A 9,058-nucleotide genomic window follows, 5' to 3' on the forward strand; every position below is an offset into this window, starting at 1 on the left:
ACAACAACAACAACAACAACAACAACACACCTTCAGAGACTGTAAAAAGACCAGTGGCTATTAGGGTGTAGGGGGAGAGAGGAAGTGGTAATAGGCGGAGCACAGGGCACTTTAGGGTGGTGTAACTCTCCTGTATGATACTGCAATAGTAGATACATACCTTTATACATTTCTCAAAAGTTATGAATCTATATAACACAAAATGAACCCTAACTGTTAGTAAATGATAATGTGTCTAATGATAAAGTGTCAGTCAAGAATGGCTCATCCACCACTTATAATTAATGTATCCACATTAGTGCAAGGTACTATAGAAACTACTGGGGTGAGGAACCTCTATTTTTTTGTGCAATTTGTCTCTAAATCTAAAATTGTCCTAAAAAATGGTCTGTTTAAAAAAACCCTGATTAAAAAAAAAAGAAAAAAGGAAAGAAAGTGTTGCCTCTGGGGAAGAGGTGTTCATGGGGGAAACCAAGCTTTTGATTTTTTATTGCAAGTCCTGATCTGCAATTTGGATGTTGTGGTTTTTTTTTTAACTATATGTATACAATACTTGGATTGATATTTCTCAAATAAAAAAACAATCTCTACACTTGCCAGTATAGATAACATGAAAAAGATCATATTAGCAAGTGTTGGCAAGGCTATCAAGTATTCAGAGCTCACAGGCACTACGCAGGCACTACGATGAATAACAAATATCACTAACATAAGTTTGAGTGAAAGAAGGTAGGTGTAGCACACAATATTCCATTTCTATATAGTCCAAAAGCAAGCAAAGGTTGTATATTCTGCAAGAAGTCCGAAAAATTGCCGTCCCAAAGGAGAGATAGACCGTGACTGAAAGAGGCACAGGTGGTCCCTTGGGGTCCTGGTACCTTTTTTAATGAGTGCTGATTCCACAAGTATATTGAACTGAATTTCATCAACCTGTGCTCAGAATACATTTAATAATATATGTTCTTTTTTGCGTGCCTGGGTGGCTAGTCACTTAAGTGTCCAACTTTGGCTCAGGTCATGATCCCATGGTTTGTGAGATCGAGCCCCGCATCAGGTTCTGTGCTGACAGCTCAGAGCCTGGAGCCTGCTTGGATCCTGTGGCTCCCTATCTGGCCCTCCCCTGCTCACACGGTGTCTCTCTCTCAAAAATAAACAAACATGAAAAAAATAATATATGTCCTTTTGAATGAATACTATATTCAGTAATCTTATTTTAATCTGGGTGCAGACCCCTAAGTCACACCCTTTTTTCTCTACTGTCTCATCTAAACATTTAAAGAATATGTACTTTAAATCATCCTAGAAGATATATACACATACACATACACACAAAGAAAGAAAGAAATCTGCGGGAGGAGCCCGGAGGTGGGTGAATGGGAAAGAAACTCTAGCTCTATTACACAAGCATGGAACCAAAATCCTTTGGAGATGGTGGGGGTGGAATGGCTTCTTCGGACGACTTCAGAGCAATGAGGGAACAAGAGAGATCATGGATCTGCCCCTACAGTCCTGGAGACCTCTCAATCTGGGGTTAGGAAGAAAGGGGACCTCCCTTGCGGTCCAGGGGTCGCCTCTCTCCGCAGACCCCATGCTGGGAGGCAGCAGAGGGCACAGCTTCCCCGGAGCCCCGGAGGCGCGGGCCGGGACCGTCTGGTGCTTCTTCGCTGGTAAAGTGCACTAGGGGATGCGGGCCCGGCTCTCCCTGGTTCATCCCTCCAGGCACAACCGGTCCTGGGGCTGGGAGGTCGCGCGGCTGTGGCCCGCATCTCACGCCCAGGCATTGGGACGCAGCGGAGTCTCACCACGGGTTCCAGGTTCACTCCCAGGACTTGGCGCGCTTGGCGCCGCGCTTCTGCCACGCTGCTCTCGACCCACACGTCGCCGACTACGCGGATGCTGGGCGAGGTGGTCAGCGTTGGGATGGCTGCCCTCCCACTCTCCTCCAGGGTGCGGCCCCCGGAGCTGGGCCCGGGGGCCGTGGCTTGCGGGGGCTGTTGTCCTCGCGGGACGGCGGCGGCGGGGGCGGCACCTTCCTCTGGCCGGCTGCGACCTTCTGGGCTCCGTGGCGCTTCCTCCTGGCAGCTCGCCGGCGCGTCTGGAGGCGGGCCTCAGGGGGCTGGTGCCGGGGGTCCGGAACCTGGGCCAGGAGGGAGGAGTAGCCATAGACGTCCTTGCTGCACAGGATGCGGGGGTAGACTGGTGCTTGAGGCTGCAGAGGTAGCTCCAGAGCTCCGCGTCTGAGCTCATGAACTCCGTGCTGCCGGGCACGAATAGCTTGAAAGCGTCGATCAGCGCCTTGCTGCTGTTGGCCAGCGACAGTGGCGACGGTTGCCACCGCGTGTACACCACCTTCTCCTCAGGCGCCTCCAGCGTGGCCATTACTGCAGCGCTAGAGGCTCCTCCTCAGGTGGACGGGGCCAGGGCCTCCCGGGGCCTGCGCCTCCGCCTCTTCATGCGGCTCAGGAGGTGAGGCCGCTAGGGGCCGCCCGCGCTTGCCAGGTCTCGCCTACGCCGCCAGGCCCTGATGAATTTCCTACCAGAAGCCAAATCAGGCAGCAGGCTGTTGAGAGTTACACCTCAGTTGCTAGGAGACCAGGCGCTTTGTGAGGTCACAGTGTCTGCCTATCCTATCACTGCCGGCTGCCCAAAGCTGCCTTAGGTTGGGCTGTGTTTAAGATTATGCCCTTGAGAAAGACCTGCACGTAATCTTACCTGAGAAGGCCCATATTTCTTGATGAGTTCAAGAGGGTTGTCCTCGACGTGAATGCACTGGTGCCTCAGTCTCCATTAATTCCATCCAACATGAGATGACACTTCGCGGTGGAGAGTACACACAACTTGCAATCAAACATGACTGTAAGAGGGTTTTAGCTAATTAAATGCCTTGTCATGCAACACACTGGAAGCCAAATTGAAGTAACTACTTTACTCTTTCAAAGAATACAGATATACTGTGCCTTGCTTAGGGTTCCATATGTGTGTGGGTATTGCTCACAGTTCAGGAAGCTGTTCTTCACAGCAGCAGCAAACAGTTTGCCTAGTTAGGATGCATGCTCACTTTCACCCAGGTTACGGAAGACCGAGTCATTGTGTGCTTAAGAGCAAAGTGTCAACGAATTCTGCGTGAGTGGCCATGAGGGCATTCAGTGCCACTAAACCTATTCGGTACCTACCAATTCATGATATTTCAGGTAAGTCATACACAAGGTAGTAAAAGACCGAATCGGATTCCAAGGGTAGAAAACGTGTTACACTGTCCGTGTAAGTGCTTTTGAAAGCAACCAGCATGGTCCATCCATCATCACCACATACACAAATGATTCACAAAATATTACAAGGACCACCTACCATGATCAATTGAAATCCACTTCCTCATGAAAGGATGACACCAAACTATGTGAATCAATAAAAGGGATAAGTCATGGTAACAATCAGAAGAGACAGTTGCCAAGGTCATCGTGATACAGGTGAGAGGCCTCTGTCTTTACTCAACTCCTTTTCTTTTTTTTTTTTTAATTTTTTTTCAACGTTTATTTATTTGGGACAGAGAGAGACAGAGCATGAACGGGGGAGGGGCAGAGAGAGAGGGAGACACAGAATCGGAAAGAGGCTCCAGGCTCTGAGCCATCAGCCCAAAGCCTGACACGGGGCTCGAACTCACTGACCGCGAGATCCTGACCTGGCTGATGTCGGACGCTTAACCGACTGTGCCACCCAGGCGCCCCTCAACTCCTTTTCTTAAACACAGAAACCAAACTTTCATCTAGGCAGCTACGCCAGTACTACCTCATGTTCAGAAAGTGCTGAAAATGGAAAGCTATCCTCATATTCAGTAAGAGCAACCCCCAGATTTCCTTTTTCATTAAATGTCATTTATTTTCAAATTGGTTTCCACGCAACACCCAGTGTTCATCCCAATAGGTGCCTTCCTCAATGCCCGTCACCCAATTTCCCCTCTCCCCAACCCCACGTCAACCCTCAGTCTGTTGTCGATATTTAAGAGTCTCTTATGGTTTTCCTCCCTCCCTCTCTATAACTGTTTCCCCGCATCACCTCCCCCATGGTCTTCTGCTAAGTTTCTCAGGATCCACACATGGATGAAAACATATGGTATCTGTCTCTCTCCGCCTGACTTATTTCACGTAGCATAATACCCCCAGTTCCATCCACGTTGCTCCAAATGGCCAGATTTCGTTCTTTCTCATTGCCAAGTAGTATTCCATGGTATACATTAACCACAACTTCTTTATCCACTTGTCAGTTGATGGACAGCTGGGCTCATTCCATAGATTGGCTGCTGTTGAAAGTAGTGCTATAAAAATCGGGGTACATGCGCCCCTTTGTCTCAGCACTCCTGTACCCCTTGGGTAAATTCCTAGCAGTGCTATTGCTGGGTCTTAGGGTAGATCTATTTTTAATGATTTGAGGAACGTCCACACTGTTTTCCAGAGCGGCTGCACCAGGATGCATTCCCACCAACAGTGCAACAGGGTTCCTGTTTCTCCGCATCCTCACCAGCATCTAGTCTTCTAGTTTGCTCATTGCAGCCACTCTGACTGGCATGAGGTGGTATCTCAGTGCGGTTTTGATTTGGATTTCCCTGACGAGGAGTGCTGTTGAGCATTTTTTCATGTGTCTCTTGACAATCTGGATGTCTTTTTTAGAACAGTGTCTGTTCAAGTCTTCTGCCCATTTCTTCACTGGATTTTTTGTTTTCCGGGTGTGGAGTTGGTGAGTTCATTTTACAGGTTTAGGATACTAGCCAATTATCCAGTATGACTTTTGCACACATCTTTTCCCATTCGGTCAGTTGCCTTTTAGTTTTGTTGATTGAGTCCTTCATTGTGGAGAAGATTTTTATTTTGATGATGTCCCAATAGTTCATTTTGCTTTTAATTCCCTTGCCTTTGGAGATGTGTCAGCTAAGAACTTGCTGATGCTGAGGTCAAAGAGGATTTTTCCTGCTTTCTCCTCCAGGGTTTGATGGTTTCCTGTCTCACATTCAGGCCCTTCAACCATTGTGAGTTTATTTTTGTGAGTGGTGTAAGAAACTGGTCTAGTTTCATTCTTCTTTATGTTGATGTCCACTTCTCTCAGCACCATTTGTTAAAGTGACTGTCTTTTTTTCCATTGGATATTCTTTCCTGCTTTGTCAAAGATTACTTGGCCATACATATGTGGGTCCAATTCTGGAGTCTCTAAACTATCCCATTAAGTGTATGTATTTGTTTCTGTGCCAATACCATGCTGTCTTGATGGTTATAGCTTTGTGGTAGAGGCTAAAGTCTGGCCTTGTGGTGCCTCTCACTTTGGTTTTCTTCTTCAGTATTACTTTGGCTATTCAGGGTCTTTTGTGTTTCCATACACATTTTATGATTGCTTGTTCCAGCTTGGAGAAGGATGCTGGTGCAATGTGATTGGGGCTGCATATAATGTGAAGACTCCGTTGGGTCGTATTGACATTTTGCCAATATTTATTCTTCCAATCCACGAGCATGGAATGTTTTTCCCTTTCTCTGTATCTTCTTCAATTTCCTTCCCAAGGCTTCTATAGTTTTCAGCATACAGATCTTTTACCTCTGTGGTTAGCTTTAATCCTAAGTATTTTGTGACTCTTGATGCATTGTAAATGGGATCCGTTTCTTTATTTCTCTTTCTGTTGCTTCATTATTGGTGTATAAAACGGAACCAATTTCTGTACATTGATTTAGTACCCTGCAACATTGCTAAATTCATGTATCAGTGCTAGAGGTCTTTTCATGGAGTCTGTCAGATTTTTCATGTTTAGTGTCATTCCATCTGCAAAAAGTGGAAGTTTGACTTCATCGTTGCAAAGGATGATACCTTTAATTTCATTTACTGAGAGAGGGAAGATGGTGGCGTAGGAGGACGCTGGGCTCACCGCGCGTCCTGCTGATCACTTAGATTCCACCTACACCTGCCTAAATAACCCAGAAAACCACCAGAGGATTAGAAGAACGGAGTCGCCGGAGCCAAGCGCAGAAGAGAGGTCCACGCAAGAGGGCAGGAAGGGCGGCGAGGCGGTGCGCACTCCAAGGACTGGCGGGAGGGAGCCGGGGCGGAGGGGCGGCTCGCAGCCCATGCAGAGCCCCCAAGTCTGGCTTGCAAAAACGGAGGGGCCTGATGGACTGTGTTCCCACAGCAAGCACGACTTAGCCTCTGGGAGGTCATAATTCAACAGCCCTGCTCAGAAAGCGGGAAGGCTGGAGGACAAAGGGAAGGAGAGCTGCTGAGCCCCGGACGACAGAGCTCAGTTTGGTGGGGAACAAAGGCGCTCGCCAGCGCCATCTCCCCCGCCCATCCCCCAGCCAAAATCCCATAGAGAACCAGTTCCTGCCAGGGAACTTGCTGGTTCAACTCAAACACCCAACTCTGAGCTTCTGCAGAGCCAAACCTCCAGCAGCGGATCTGACTCCTTCCTGCTGCCACAGGGCCCCTCCTGAAGTGGATCACCTAAGGAGAAGCAAGCTAAACCTGCCCCTCCTGCCCCTGTACACCTTGCCTACCCACCCCAGCTAAGACGCCAGATCCCCAGCATCACAAGCCTGGCAGTGTGCAAGTAGCCCAGACGGGCCACCCCACCCCACAGTGAATCCCGCCCGTAGGAGAGGGGAAGAGAAGGCACGCACCATTATGACTGTGGCCCCAGTGGTGGGCTGCGGGCACACATCAGGTCTGACTGTGGCTCCGCCCACCAACTCCAGTTATACACCACAGCACAGGGGAAGTTCCCTGCCGGTCCTCACCACGGCAGGGACTATCCAAATGACCAAGCGGAAGAATTCCCCTCAGAAGAATCTCCAGGAAATAACAACAGCTAATGAGCTGATCAAAAAGGATTTAAATAATACAACAGAAAGTGAATTTAGAATAATAGTCATAAAATTAATCGCTGGGATTGAAAACAGTATAGCTGACAGCAGAGAATCTCTTGCTACAGAGATCAAGGGACTAAGGAACAGTCACGAGGAGCTGAAAAACGCTTTCAACGAAATGCATAACAAAATGGAAACCACCACGGCTCGGATTGAAGAGGCAGAGGAGAGAATAGGTGAACTAGAAGATAAAGTTATGGAAAAAGAGGAAGCTGAGAAAAAGAGATGAAAAAAATCCAAGAGTATGAGGGGGAAATTACAGAATTAAGTGATACACTAAAAAGAAATAATATACGCATACTTGGTATCCCAGAGGAGGAAGAAAGAGGGAAAGGTGCTGAAGGGGTACTTGAGGAAATAATAGCTGAGAACTTCCCTGAAGTGGGGAAGGAAAAAGGCATTGAAATCCAAGAGGCACAGAGAACTCCCTTCAGACGTAACTTGAATCGATCTTCTGCACGACATATCATAGTGAAACTGGCAAAATACAAGGATAAAGAGAAAATTCTGAAAGCAGCAAGGGGTAAACGTGCCCTCACATATTAAGGGAGACCTATAAGCCTCGTGACTGATCTCTCTTTTGAAACTTGGCAGGCCAGAAAGAATTGGCACGAGATTTTCAGTGTGCTAGACAGAAAATATATGCAGCCGAGAATCCTTTCTCCAGCAAGTCTGTCATTTAGAATAGAAGGAGAGATAAAGGTCTTCCCCCAAAAAAACAAAAACTGAAGGAATTTGTCACCACTAAACCAGCCCTACAAGAGATCCTAAGGGGGACCCTGTGAGACAAAGTACCAGAGACATCACTACAAGCATAAAACATACAGACATCACAATGACTCTAAACCCATATCTTTCTATAATAACACTGAATGTAAATGGATTAAATGCGCCAACCAAAGACATAGGGTATCAGAATGGATAAAAAAACAAGACCCATCTATTTGCTGTCTACAAGAGACTCATTTTAGACCTGAGGACACCTTTAGATTGAGAGTGAGGGGATGGAGAACTATTTATCATGCTACTGGAAGCCAAAAGAAAGCTGGAGTAGCCATACTTATATCAGACAAACTAGACTTTCAATTAAAGACTGTAACAAGAGATGAAGAAGGACATTATATAATAGTGACAGGGTCTATCCATCAGGAAGAGCTAACAATTACAAATGTCTATGCGCCGAATACCGGAGTGCCCAAATATATAAAACAATTACTCATAAACATAAGCAACCTTATTGAGAAGAATGTGGTAATTGCAGGGGACTTTAACACCCCACTTACAGAAATGGATAAATCATCTAGACACACGGTCAATAAAGAATCAAGGGCCCTGAATGAGACATTGGATCAGATGGACTTGACAGATATATTTAGAACTCTGCATCCCAAAGCAACAGAATATACTTTCTTCTCGAGTGCACATGGAACATTCTCCAAGATAGATCACATACTGGGTCACAAAACAGCCCTTCATAAGTTTACAAGAATTGAAATCATACCATGCATACTTTCAGACCACAATGCAATGAAGCTTGAAATCAACCACAGAAAAAAGTCTGGAAAACCTCCAAAAGCATGGAGGTTAAAGGACACCCTACTAACGAATGAGTGGGTCAACCAGGCAATTAGAGAAGAAATTAAAAAATATATGGAAACAAACGAAAATGAAAATACAACAATCCAAACGCTTGGGGACGCAGCGAAGGCAGTCCTGAGAGGAAAATACATTGCAATCCAGGCCTATCTCAAGAAACAAGAAAAATCCCAAATACAAAATCTAACAGCGCACCTAAAGGAACTAGAAGCAGAACAGCAAAGGCAGCCTAAACCCAGCAGAAGAAGAGAAATAATAAAGATCAGAGCAGAAATAAACAATATAGAATCTAAAAAAACTGTAGAGCAGATCAACGAAACCAAGAGTTGGTTTTTTGAAAAAATAAACAAAATTGACAAACCTCTAGCCAGGCTTCTCAAAAAGAAACGGGAGATGACCCAAATAGATAAAATCATGAATGAAAATGGAATTATTACAACCAATCCCTCAGAGATACAAACAATTATCAGGGAATACTATGAAAAATTATATGCCAACAAATTGGACAACCTGGAAGAAATGGACAAATTCCTGAACACCCACACTCTTCCAAAACTCAATCAGGA

General features: G+C 46.1%; 1 pseudogene; it reads right to left on the minus strand.

Annotated features, from left to right (window-relative positions):
• Positions 1-1,771: 1,771 nt before the first annotated feature.
• Positions 1,772-2,379, minus strand: LOC121025145 (coiled-coil domain-containing protein 71L-like; annotated as a pseudogene).
• Between the last annotated feature and the right edge of the window lie 6,679 nt (positions 2,380-9,058).

The sequence above is a fragment of the Herpailurus yagouaroundi genome, unplaced genomic scaffold (genome assembly GCF_014898765.1).
Source record: "Herpailurus yagouaroundi ecotype Mexico unplaced genomic scaffold, PumYag 67511, whole genome shotgun sequence".
Classification (NCBI taxonomy): domain Eukaryota; kingdom Metazoa; phylum Chordata; class Mammalia; order Carnivora; family Felidae; genus Herpailurus; species Herpailurus yagouaroundi.